The following is a 12,728-nucleotide window of genomic DNA, read 5'->3' on the forward strand; positions in this document are numbered from 1 at the left end:
TCTAGCTTTCTCAGCTATCTTTCACTAAGACATCCGATCTCTACATTATGTAGCAGCTGAGAAATGCCATCGTTATCCTCGGTGTCGCCAGCTAGCGTGTTCCTAAACACATTATTAATTGTGGGCATAGGTTCCGTGTTGACACCAGGTTCCTCGTCAGCATCGTGGGTGGCTACGTTAGTCATGTCCACATCATCATCGTTTTCCTACAGAACATTCACACCAACCTCGCCATGCATAGTTCATATCGTATAGTTTGGCATGAACCCCCTGGTAATCAAGTGCGATCGTATAGACTCAATTTGACGAAAGTTCCTATGATTCTTGCAATCTTTGCATGGGCAGAAGATAGGGTTCCTATTCCCAGCATGGGCTTTGGCATCGGTGATAAAACTGGCTGACGCCATGCATGTACCGCTTGTCCGTTCGGGACAGATGCATCCACTCTCGATCCATCTCTACACAAAAAAATACTGAGATAGTAATTACAAAGAATTAATAAGAAATCGAGCTTCATCAACAACAATTGTAGCTCGAAAGTACCATTTTTGGAAAACATTATTGTACACTAATTATTGGAAAATTGAAATTGGTAGCCCCGGCCCTGTAAATTGAAAATCGTAGTAAAAAACAATTATTGCGCAATAATGAAGAACATCTATTCTACTCTACTTCTAAGAACTAATTATAGCATCACATACTAACAATGATGATCTTGACCACCCATGGAATTATTAGCTAGGAATTTAAATGTGTTCATAGACACCAACCGTTTGGATGATGGATTCACCACAATTTGAGCCTTGCACAAATGTCCAATTGGAAAAGTGCTCTCTAGAATGGAGAAAGAACTAGAATGAGAATCAAGCAATGTGGCCATCAAAATAAAGCTAATTAAGCAACAAAATCAAAGGAGTGGATGTTTGTTACTAACCTTAAAGCAAAAAGATCAAGCCATTCTTTAAAATCCAAGCACTAGCTTCATGGTGAAGAGCAGCCGCAACAATGGAGGGAAGGGTCCAAACGCGCGCCTCTGTTCTCGGGATGGAAGAGAGGAGGAAGGAGAGGATGGCTGCAGCCTTTTTGTGTTGTAAGCTTATCAACGTCGGTTCTTGGCTAGAACCGACAGTGATAGAGCCCAATCACTGTCGGCTCTTGGCTTAAACCGGTAGTGATGAGTGCCCGCCAAAACACTGCCGGTTTAAGCTACAAACCGGCAGTGATGTGGTCCTTCACTGCCGGTTTTAGCCCAGCCCCAATCATTTTTTCATTTTCAAGCTCATAACTGCAGTGAAGGTACATCACTGCCGGTTCTCACAAATCCGGCAGTGATGATGCCGGCAGTCATGTGCAAATCTGGCGTAGTGAATGAATCAGGAGCTTAATGTTTGTTTGTTGATGATCTGGGTTGTGATAGTACATGAATATTGCTGCCGTTGGATATCTAGCCTACTGAATATATGTGATATTTCTAACCTACAGAATATCAAATTTGGGCTTTCTGGTTTGCTCAAGACCAGTTCTGGGTTATTGTAATTTGTCATTATAGGACACATTCCATGGTAAAATCAAACTACATGATCAAATTTGAGCGTTGCAAAGGACAATGTCCCCTTCTTTTGCATTCAGTGATGAAATGACTTTTCTGTTGTAGTATTCAACTTAAATTGGTTTTATTAGCTTTTTAAGGAAGTGTACACATGTAAATTCACTATGTACAGAAGTAAAAAAAAAGTCAGAAATGCTTTTCTGCTGTAGTATTCAATTTAAGATAGAATCCTGTAATGTTGCCAAGTTAAGAAATATATGTTGAAAGAAAGTATCAAGTGGAGAGTGTAACACCCGTTGCAACGCACGGACAATAAAGTCTAATTTAGGACTGCCGCGACCTTCCCTCTTATTTTTTCCCCCTTGGCTGCCAAGCAGAGCCATAGCCTTTACATTGACGTTCCTATCTTTTTCATGAAAGAAAATTGGTTGGTGATGTATACGTTTTTCAGCAGTGGAGCCAACCTAACACCATATGGCAATCAGCTTATATACGAACAATTTTTAATAGACATATGGGTATTTTTAATAGAGAATTGCTGGCTTAGAATTTTTTAGAAGGTAGAGAGACAACAACAGCACATAACAATACATAAAGGTATAAATTGTTGTAACCTAGGAGGGAGATGCTAATTTACAGGTGCTTGAAAAGTAGTAATCTCTCTGGCGATGCTTTACAGCCGTTGAATTTTGATTGAATGACTGGATTTTATCGCTTCAACCTCTAGTGTAGATGCTGCTTTGCGTCACCTGTGCTTGGACTTTTTCCGCGGGCCACCCATGCCAAGCACTTGCACGCATGCACCCCATGTCAGAACCGTCAGAGAGACGAAAGGCCTCTGCCGCATCGGGTGTCTCTGATGCACTGAGCGGCTGCGGCCGGTGCACAAGCACCGTCGCCTGAACGGACTAAAATCAGGCGTCTGATAGGAATTGTGAATCTAGAAACACCATGTCAAGAAGACTAGAAGAGTAATATTCCCAAAACATGGTGCCTTGTTCCAACTTGCTGACGCAGACGCACTCGTGACTTTTACACAGTACTACACACAGTGGTGACATCTCCAAGTGCAACCTCTATAAACTTGATCCAATGTAGCAGGTCGTTCGTAGGAAGGGGACCATATAGTTTGTTCTGGTGCTCGATCATCATCATGACGCTCGACTTCGCCGTGCGCCGGCGCGAGACGGAGCTCGTCGGCCCGGCGAGGCAGATGCCACGCGAGACCAAGCGCCTGTCCGACATTGAGGACCAGGTGGGGCTGCGCTGGCACATGCCGTTCGTCCTCTTCTACCCCGGCCGTGGATCTGCGGCCGCCGCTGACAACCCGGCGGCTGTCGTCCGCCGCACGCACAAGGAGGCGCTGGTGCCGTACTACCCACTTGCACTAGTAGAGAAGCTAGCTTTAGTCCCGGGGTCGAGATTCGAACTCAAGATCTCCCACTCTAGCCCTTGCGCGCGCTGCCATCTTAACATCCACCACATATCTGACTTAGATAAGATACGCTTTCCTTTTAAATTCACACTTGAGGCACCTTTAGTCCGGGTTTGAAACACAAACGGGGACTAAAGGTACCTTTAGTTCGGGTTCGTGTCTCAAACCAAGACTAAAAGTAACACTTTTAATCCGGGTTCATGTTTCCAACCCGGACTAAAGCTTCTGGCACTGACACGTCTCGATAACCATTACAAACCGGGACTAAAGGGTGGAATTAATCCCAGTCTGTATTACAAATCGTGACTAAAAGTCACATACCTCCTTTAATCTTGGTTTGCAATTTGAAACCAGGACTAAATGTTTTTTGGCCATCGACGGAAAGTCGTTTCTCTACTGGTGTCGCTGGAAGGCTGAGGGAGGTGGAGGGGCGGAAGCTGGTCGTCGACTGCACCGGCGAGGGGGTGGTGTTCGTGGAGGCGGATGCGGACGTGTGTATGGCCGAGCTCGAGGCAGCCGGGATGAGGCCGCCGTTCCCCTGCATGGATCAGCTGCTGGTCGACGTCGAAGGCTCTGGCGGCGTGCTCAACAGCCCCTTGCTGCTCATCCAGGTATACAGCACGTAGTCCTACGTGGCGAACGATTGTAACTGCATGATATATGCATGCATGTCATTGTAAATTTGTAATCTTTCATGCTCTAAGCATACAGTGGTATATGTTGTGTACGTATCCCTTAGGTGGCCCGGTTGCGATGCGGCGGCTTCGTCTTCGCGCTCCGGCTGAACCACACCATGTGCGACGCCGCGGGCATCGTGCAGTTCATGCGCGCCGTCGGCGAGCTCGCCCGCGGCCTCCCGGAACTGACCGTCGCCCCCGTTTTGTCCCGCAAGATCCTGGACGCTCACAGCCCACCAAGGCCATTGTTCGCTCACCACGAGTACGACCCAGTGCCGCCGCCGTCGTCGTTTCCACCACCGGGCGACGACATGGTGATGCGGACCTTCACATTCGGCCCGGACCACGTCGCCGCGATCAAGAAGGGCCTCTCGGCGGCGCAGCGGGGCGGCAACAAGGAAACGACGTTCGAGGCGCTCGTGGCGTTCGTCTGGCGCTGGAGATCTCCGCGGACGAGGACGCGCGCCTGGTGATCGCCGCCAGTGTCAGGGGCGTGCGCGACCTCGGCCTGCCCGCGGGCTACTACGGGAACGCGTGCGTGTACCCGGCGGCGGTCGCCACCGCCGGGGCACTGTGGGGAGGCGGCACCCTGGGTGACGCGGTGGAGCTGGTGCGGGAGGCGAAGAGGTTGGCGGTGAGCGCCGAGTATGTGCGGTCCATGGCCGACCTGATGGCGCTGCGCCAGCGGCCGTCCCTGGCGATGGGCAACATGCTCATCGTGTCCGATAAGCGGCACGCGGGGTTCCGCCACGTGGACTTTGGGTGGGGCGAGCCCATGTACGGCGGCCCCGCGAGCGCGCTGGAACGTGTTGAGCTTCATCGTCGCCGTCACGAACAGCGACGGTGAGGACGCCATCGCCGTGCCGATCGTGCCGCGGTCAGCCATGGACCGGTTCGCGTCCGAGGTGAAGATGCTGTGTTGAAGAGTACAGTGCCGGCGTTTTGGCGCGTTTCGGCGTGTTGGTTGTGTGGTCAGGTGGCTAGTATAAAAGAAAATCAAGCGTACATGCATCGTTGTACTGTCTTCAGCTCTATCATAAATTTGTATTTTTTTTCTTTACCATCGCTGTGATCCATCCCTATGGCTTTTGATAATGATCTAACACGGGCGTCTGTCTGTTACTCCCGTCCGGACGTGGCTCCACAGGAGCAGGCCCCATCTTTCTCAGAAAAAAAAAAACAAATCCCCACTGCCTCGTATGCTTATCTGCGCCAGCGTTCGAAGCAGCGTGACCGCTCATCCGTCCACCCCCTTCCCCCACCGCGCACTCGTCGGGCTACCACGCTGTGCCCGTCCCCCATAGCTGGCCACGCCGCCCGCCCTCCCTCCCTACGCCGCTCACCTGCGTCCCAATCACATGCGTCGCTCGCTCCGTCACCATCCATCGCCCATCGCCGTCGGGCGCGTCGCTAACCCCGCCATGGCCGCTGGGACGCACGTGGCATGGCGCCTTACGTCTTCCCCGGCCGAGCCAAGGGCACCCATCCAGATAATACACTTTCGGTGGTATATTTTGAGCGTTTTGAAAAAAAAGTTTCATCTGTTTTAGACGTATGTTGCAGCAAGTATTTTATAGGGATGTTGCATATATTTCACTCACATGTTACAAGTGTATTATCTGGATGTTGCATATGTTTCAAACACATGTTGCAAGTGTTTTATCTGGATGTTGCAAATATTTCATCTGTGTCTGATGAATGTTGCATCCAAGTGTTTCATGTTGCAAGTGTATCACGGGGGCACGGTGAGTAATAGGTGCACGGCCCGGGCGCCGGGGGATGGGGCGCGACAGAGCTAGGCACCGGCGGATGGGGGCGTAGCGAGCTGGGGGCTGGCTCCGGGTCCCTCCCAAGCAGAGAGAGAGGGTCAGGGGAAGGAGCGGGGCGCAACGAGGGGCAGGGTGCGCGTGTGAGGTGGGGGCGAGGTGGACGGGGGGCGGGTTGCGTGGTCGTCCATCTTGACACTAGGAGCTGCAAGCGTAGCACCAAGGGTGGGGTGCACGTGCGGGTCAGAGTGAGGCAGACGGAGTCGGGCTGCGCGGGCCTAATACTTGGACGCAAACTAGCAAAACATAAATCAGTTAAGTCTCTTTCTGAAGTCATCAAATGAAAACACCGGTTCTTGACGGACTCATCACGCCCTTGACGAACCGATCCAAGGTGAGACAATCTAGTTTCATGAGCACCATTATAAAAGTGATCATGAAACTTTTCTTCTAATTCAGCCCATGAACCAATAGAACAAGATGGTAATGAAGTAAACCATGCAAAAGCTATGCCGGTAAGTGACAAAGGAAAATTACGAACTTTCATAAAATCAAAAGCACTAGCTTCACCCAATTGTGAAGAAGCATGTTAATATGCTCCATGGTTGATTTACTATTATCACCACTAAATTTATTAAAATCAGGTATCATCCACCCATCAGGTGCTTTCGTGAAATCAAAATGCGAAGGGTACGGTTTGCGGTATGTAGTCCTACTAGGCTTGATTTGTACACCCAAACTTTCCTCAAGTGATTTAAACAATTTCTCTCTAAACCGATTCAAAGTTTCATTAAAATCAGTAGAAGGAGCAGTAGGTGTATTATCAAGTATAGGGATTTGACTTGGTGACTTCGGTGGGTTTGGAAGAACCATGTTTTGCCCCGCCGAAGCTCGGTTTGTTGTTGATCTTTGATCGGTTTGTGTGTTTTGAGCCGAATTTTGATCATAGATAACCAATTGTGAAGATGGAGCAACACTGGCTAACCCGGCCTTATCGGTTTCAAATGCCGAAGGGGTCGATTTGCCTTTATTTGCTGCTGCATATAACCCTTGGTTTTCATAAAAATTTTAAAGGCATGCCAAACTCAGGTTGTTTAGAAGAAGAAGCAACACCCGATTGGTTACCATCGGTTGTTTTTCCTTCTAACTTATCAAAACGAGCCATGTTCATATTTACCGTAGCTAAAAGATTATTATCTATTACTTTCTTATGATCTTCCATCATTGTAGCATAATTGGCATGTGTAGGATAAATATCTTCATCATATTTAGGTTCAGTGATCCTTACCTCAGATGCAGCGGGGTGCGGATGATGTAGAAGTGATCAACTCACTAAACTCTGGCTCCTTGTATTGGGTGACCTTGTCCTACCGATCTTTAGGGCAACTCTGAAGAAAAGCCATCAGAATGGCGTTAAACTTAGCCTCCACTTGTTGCTTTAGCTCCTCGGGAAGCTCTTCAACAGTCTCGAGATGGTTGATGTTAGCATTATGAGGGTTGCGAGTCTTGTCGCCCTTCTCACCTGCATCATCACCCTTGCTTCCCATGCCGATCTTAGATTGAATCTTGGATTGCTTCGCTTTCCCCAGTGGAGTCGCCAAAAAGTACGTTGACATTGAAGATGACTCCAAGCCAACACACCAGGAGGGCCTTGGACGCCCAAAGAGGTTGTAGATCTACCTGCAACATAGCAAGAATGCAGCGTAATCGACCAAACCGATCTAGAGACCGATAAGGCCGATGTAGAGCTCGTTCTTGGCTGAAAACGCTTCCAAACTTCTCCCAGAAAGACCCGTCGGGGAGGAGCACGTGGAGGATCTCCTAGGACCAGCAAGGCCGCCTAGGATGCTGCTAAATCTCACCGGGGAACTCAACGAATATCAGGAGGGGTTGAGAGAGGGGAATTAGGGCACAAGGAGTTGATATGTTGTGTTTTTGACGATTGGATATATGGGAACTCAATCGGCCATGATCCTCCCATATATATAGAGGGGGTTGGTCTTATCCTAGTAGGAAACCTCTCCAAGACTTATTTTCCAAGTTTTTCATGAGTTTGGAATAGTTGGGATCGAGTTTGGACTCTCCCTGATTCGGACTGCGAAAATCAGAAGTTCTGACAGGGGGTTAGAAGTTCTGATTTTCGCGCAAAACCAGCACCTCCAGGCGAACATCAGAAGTTATGGCAGGGGGTCAGAAGTTCTGATTCCCGAGCAAAGCCAGCACCTTCAGGCGAACATCAAAAGTTCTGGCAGGGGGTCAGAAGTTCTGATTTCCACGCAAAGCCAGCACTTCCAGGTGAAAATCAGAAGTTCTGACAGGGGTCAGAAGTTCTGGTCGGGTGAGATTTTTCTGAGGGAACAACTCCTTCATCCAGACTCCGGAACGCGATGGTTTAGTCCATCCTACATTTCTTCATAAAATGGACAATTTTGATTGTCAATGAGACTCTTCCATAGTCTTTCTCTACGCTGGCCCCACCCAAAAGGAAACATTGGATTATACAATACCGAATCCCAATCATTCACACGTAACTGTCAGTGTCAAAGCAACCATTTGTTTATCCAGTGGCTTACGACGAGTAGTGGTGTGGTCAATGGAGATGTGCAGCTCGACTGAGGATTAGCAAAAGCATCTCAATAAAGAACAAGGAAAATGATGTATAGGGCCGGCTGCATCTTGTAGTACGACGCAATTTTGAAAAGACTTCATGGTATTTTCCAAAATAAAGAAAATACTTCATGGTAGAACTCGTCTTTCTTGGCGCCGGTATTATCGCTGCCGCCGCCCCCGCCTTGCCGGTTCTGGCGCCGCCGCACCCGACCTCGGCACCTCTCGGTGCCTCGGCCGCCCTGCGCTTCTACTACCATCACCGGCGGCTGACGGTGGCCTCACCGCGCTACCCACCTCCCACCGCCACCCCTCGACCCTGCCCTTCACTAATCACGGCCGGAAACTACTCGTGCCACGCCCCAACTGCTGCCAACCCTGCCCAACCGTCGTCTTCCACTGCCTAGGCGGGCTATGCCCCCGCCGTCCCTGCCCAACCGTGTTGTCTCGGCTACCACCACCACCATGTCGCGTTCGCCCCCAAACCCCTTTCTACATCCGCCAGTGATTGGATCCCCTAACCCGCGAACCCTAATGCTGGCGAGCTCCTCGTCTCCGATACCAAAGGTAGGACTGTCCATGTTCTGCGCGATGGGTCGCGTAGTAGAGTTTGTGTTCATGGTACATGGAGAACACTTACATTACATGGGCCGATCGATGGAGAAAAGTCTTATAGTGCTAGTTTGCTAAGATGTTTTAGCTTTTCTGTGTGCATAAGACTTTTCTGTGTACATAAGACTCCCTTCGATATAAATTATAAGATGTTTTAGCTTTTCTGTGTACGTAGCTTTTTTTTTACCTAAATATACACAATGTCTAAATGCGTAGTAAAAATAATATATCTAGAAAAATCAAAATATCTTATAATTTGGAACAAAAGTACATCTATATATATACGAGATGAAGACACTGACGTGATGAATCAATGTAACTATCACAAGGAAATTTTCCAGCCTAAAACGTTGACATGCATGGCTTCACCTTACCAGATTGGCACAAATTGCACCGGTCTCTCTCTCACAACAATAACAATAGGCAACATTTCTAAGAGTTAATGCCAACCCCCACCTCAACTTGAAGCTCGAATTTTAATTTCCGAGTCAAATTAAATTACTTGTTGCTTAACTTCAAGTATGTGAAGACTAATAAGCCGAGTTTGGCAGCGTTTTTATGGATTTACACATGCAGTCAACCAGTCATACACTATTTCAACATTGAGTTATGCTCCGGTGGTTCTCTCCAAAAACCTTGCACGAATATTAAAGCAGTTGATAATTAATTTCACCATGAGTCTGGATTGGGACCAGCCCAATTCCCATGCCCAACTGAAGCCCAGATGCAGCCCAAACCGATATTTGGGATCTTGACGGATGCTGCTTTCGTTCAGTTGCGTGTTGTGCTGCTCTCAGTCTCTGTGCGGACGCCGGCGGAGAGGCGACTGGTGAGTTGAACCGCGAGCGTGATGGCGCGCGCGAGCCCTCGCTTCTGGCTCCGGCCATCTGCTCGTATCCCCGTACACCACTTTACTGACCCCCGCGCAAAGTATATCTCTGCATGCATGGTCTGCAGGCAGGGCAGCGGCAAGGTGGATTTTGCATTCGCTTGATTTCCCATTGTCCTCGCTACGAGTGTTACACACCCAATCAGGCAGGTCTGCAATTTGTGCCGATCTGGTAAGGTGAAGCCATGCAGGTCAACGTTTTAGGCTAGAGAATTTCGTCCTTGCGACAGTTACATTGTGACCTGTCTTCATCTCCTGTACAGATCTCTCTATTCCAAATTATAAGATATTTTAGTTTTTCTAGATATATTATTTTTATTATGCATCTAGATATAGTGTATATTTAAGTTAAAAAGTTATATACATAGAAAAGCTAAAACATCTTATAATTTAAATTGAAGGGAGTACCATTTTAGTTTAGATGGAGGAGAGTTGTCTCGCTCAACAGTGCCTTGTGAGCTAAAACATAGCAAACTGGCACCGTAAAACTTTTCTCCATCGATCGGCCCATGCAATGTAAGTGTTGTCCATGTACAATGAAAGCAAACTCTACTACACGACCAATAGTGCGGAACATGGACAGTGTGTCCCAACGGCCCAGGAGCCCAATACCCTGCCGCAGGCGTCGAAGATGAGGAGCTTGCCAGCCTTAGGGTTCAGGGGTCAGGGGGATCCAATCACCGACGGCTATACAAAGGGGTTTGGGGGCGACGGTCGCGACACGACAATGGTGGCGGCCGAGACAGTGGTTGGGCGGGGCGGCGGGGGCGCAGCCCGCCTGGGAGGTGGGAGAGGGCAGTTGGGCGGGGCTGGCGGCGGGTTCACCACCACGGGAGTAGTCTACGGTGGCTCTGTCATTAGGGGAGGGCAGGGTCGAAGAGCGATGGTGGGAGGTGGGCGGCACGACGAAGCCGCCGGAGGAGAGAGTAGAAGCCCGGGTGCGGCGGTGCCAGAACCGGCAGGGCGGGGGCAGCAGTAGCGAGAGTATTAGCACCAAGGAAGAAGATTTCTACCATGAAGTCTTTTCTCTTTTAAAAAAAAAACCATGAAGTCATTTCAAAATTGCGTTGTACTGCATGATGCAGCCGGTCTATTGGACAACTACTAACAAACTAATGGAGAAAAGAAGTTCTACCGCCAGTTTGAAAGCAGACGACACACACTAGAGCGAAAATCCAACGGTGAAAACTATTTCCAATGCCGGGTCGGCGGATGATCTGGCAGTGAATACCATGGTGGTTACCACCGCTGGATCATATGGCAAACCAGCGGTGAAAACAGTTTTCGGTATAGGTTTTTCGCCCACTATGCCGCCTACTAACAAATAGGCGGAGAAAAGAAATTTCATGGCTAGTTTAGGGATTGAACAGGAGGTGAAGAAGGGTCAGGAACAAAACCCACTTCCCTCTTGTTCTTCCTTGCTCCCTCCACTTTCTTACCACCAGCTGCCACCTTTCTTTCACCACTGCTGGGGCCATTTTCCACCAATTTTCTCATGGAGAATCTTAATGACCGACGATGAAAATGAGCACACATCACTTTGTTTTTTGTAAGGTAGGTAACTATCAACCCTTTAAATTCCTACCTTACTCCTTTAGCGAAATGTGTTGGAAAGCATATTTCTTCCTTTTAGAGGGATTCTTGCACCCAATTGATCGTGGAGATTCCCAAATTTTGAAGTTCTTTGTTGACACCAACTTACTCTATGGCTAATATGTAGCATGCATCTAGTTTAGTTGTTAGCTTCTTTGTTTGGTTACATTATTTCCAATATATTGAGCTGAATGTGATGGATAGCCTCTTTAATTTAATTTGAGTGTATTGCAATACGTGTTTTAATTGTGTTTCGTATACCTTTTTGCTTCTTTCACTTTGTGTTGCATAAAGTAGAGCCATGTACTTCGAAGTTGACTCATATAAGATATCTGCGCTTCAAAAACAGATTGCTGGTTTCATTATGGACCAAGTCATGAATTCAAATAGGGATCATTGTGTTATTATCTAATCAAGTTGCAGCTTAATAATCTCAATGAAACATTAGTCTAATAATCGTTGTCACTCAACTATTAAAACCAAAATGGGTCAATCACCCTCCCCATATCCCAACCCTAACGGCAATGTCCCAAAATCTGATCCCCGCAAGTTCTCATGCCGGCGGGCATGGCGGAGGTATGGATCCATAGTGAAGTTGGTAGAATAGAGTTGAAAAAAAGTGAACAGAGTAGTCCCAAATACGTCCTTAAGTCTAAACAAACACACTGAAACAAACCAAAATATTGGCACTAAAATATTTGGGATCCACACTCATGGTGATATTTTAGTGCCGGTGTTTTGGTTTGTTTCGGTGTGTTTGTTTAGACTCAAGGGCCTATTTGGGACTACTTTGCTCCACTTTTTACAGTTCTATTCTACCAACTTCACTATGGATCCATACCTCTTCCATGCCCATCGGCATGAGAACTTGTGGTGACTGGATTTTGGGACAATGCCCTTAGGGTTGGGATGGGGAGGGTGAAAGACCCATTTGGGTTTTAACAGTTGAGTGAACGATTATTGGACTAATGTTTTCATTGAGATTATTAAGCTACAACGTGACAAGATAACACAATGGTCCCTATCTGAACTCACGACTTGGTCCATAATGAAACCATGAAGCTGTTTTGAAGCGCGGATATTTGACGAGTCAACTTCAAAGTACGTGGCTCTACTTCATGCAACACATAGTGAAAGAAGCAAAAAAAGGTATATGAAACACAATTAAGACATGTATTTCAATACACTCAAATTAAATTAAAGAGGCTATCCATGACATTCATCTCAATATATTGGAAATAATGTAACCAAACAAACAAGCTCACAACTATACTAGATGCATGCTACACATTAGCCTGAGTAAGTTGGTGTCAACAAAGAACTTCAAAATTTGGGAACCTCCACGACCAATTGGGTGCAAGAATCCTTCTAAAAGGAAGAAAGATGCTTTCCAACACATTTCGCTAAAGGAATAAGGTAGGAATGTAAACGGTTGATAGTTACCTGCCTTAAAAAAAGGAAAGTATTGTGCTCTTGTTCATCTTCGATCATTAAGATTCTCCATGAGAAAATTGGTGGAAAATGGCCCCAACAATGGTGAAAGAAAGGTGGCAGCTGGTGTTAAGAAAATGGAGGGAGGAAGGAAGAACAGGAGGGAAGT

At 47.5% G+C, this 12,728-nt stretch overlaps 1 long non-coding RNA gene and 1 pseudogene across 1 annotated transcript; one reads left to right on the forward strand and one right to left on the reverse strand.

Annotated features, from left to right (window-relative positions):
• Nucleotides 1-295: 295 nt before the first annotated feature.
• Nucleotides 296-1,087, reverse strand: LOC136545525 (uncharacterized). Its single transcript, XR_010781075.1, has 3 exons — nt 935-1,087; nt 771-834; nt 296-458 (listed from the first exon to the last, which is right to left on the reverse strand). It is a non-coding gene; the product is annotated as an uncharacterized lncRNA (long non-coding RNA).
• Nucleotides 1,088-2,702: 1,615 nt separating this feature from the next.
• Nucleotides 2,703-4,584, forward strand: LOC136545526 (benzyl alcohol O-benzoyltransferase-like; annotated as a pseudogene).
• Nucleotides 4,585-12,728: the final 8,144 nt, after the last annotated feature.

This window comes from Miscanthus floridulus, chromosome 3 (genome assembly GCF_019320115.1).
Source record: "Miscanthus floridulus cultivar M001 chromosome 3, ASM1932011v1, whole genome shotgun sequence".
In the NCBI taxonomy this organism is placed as follows: domain Eukaryota; kingdom Viridiplantae; phylum Streptophyta; class Magnoliopsida; order Poales; family Poaceae; genus Miscanthus; species Miscanthus floridulus.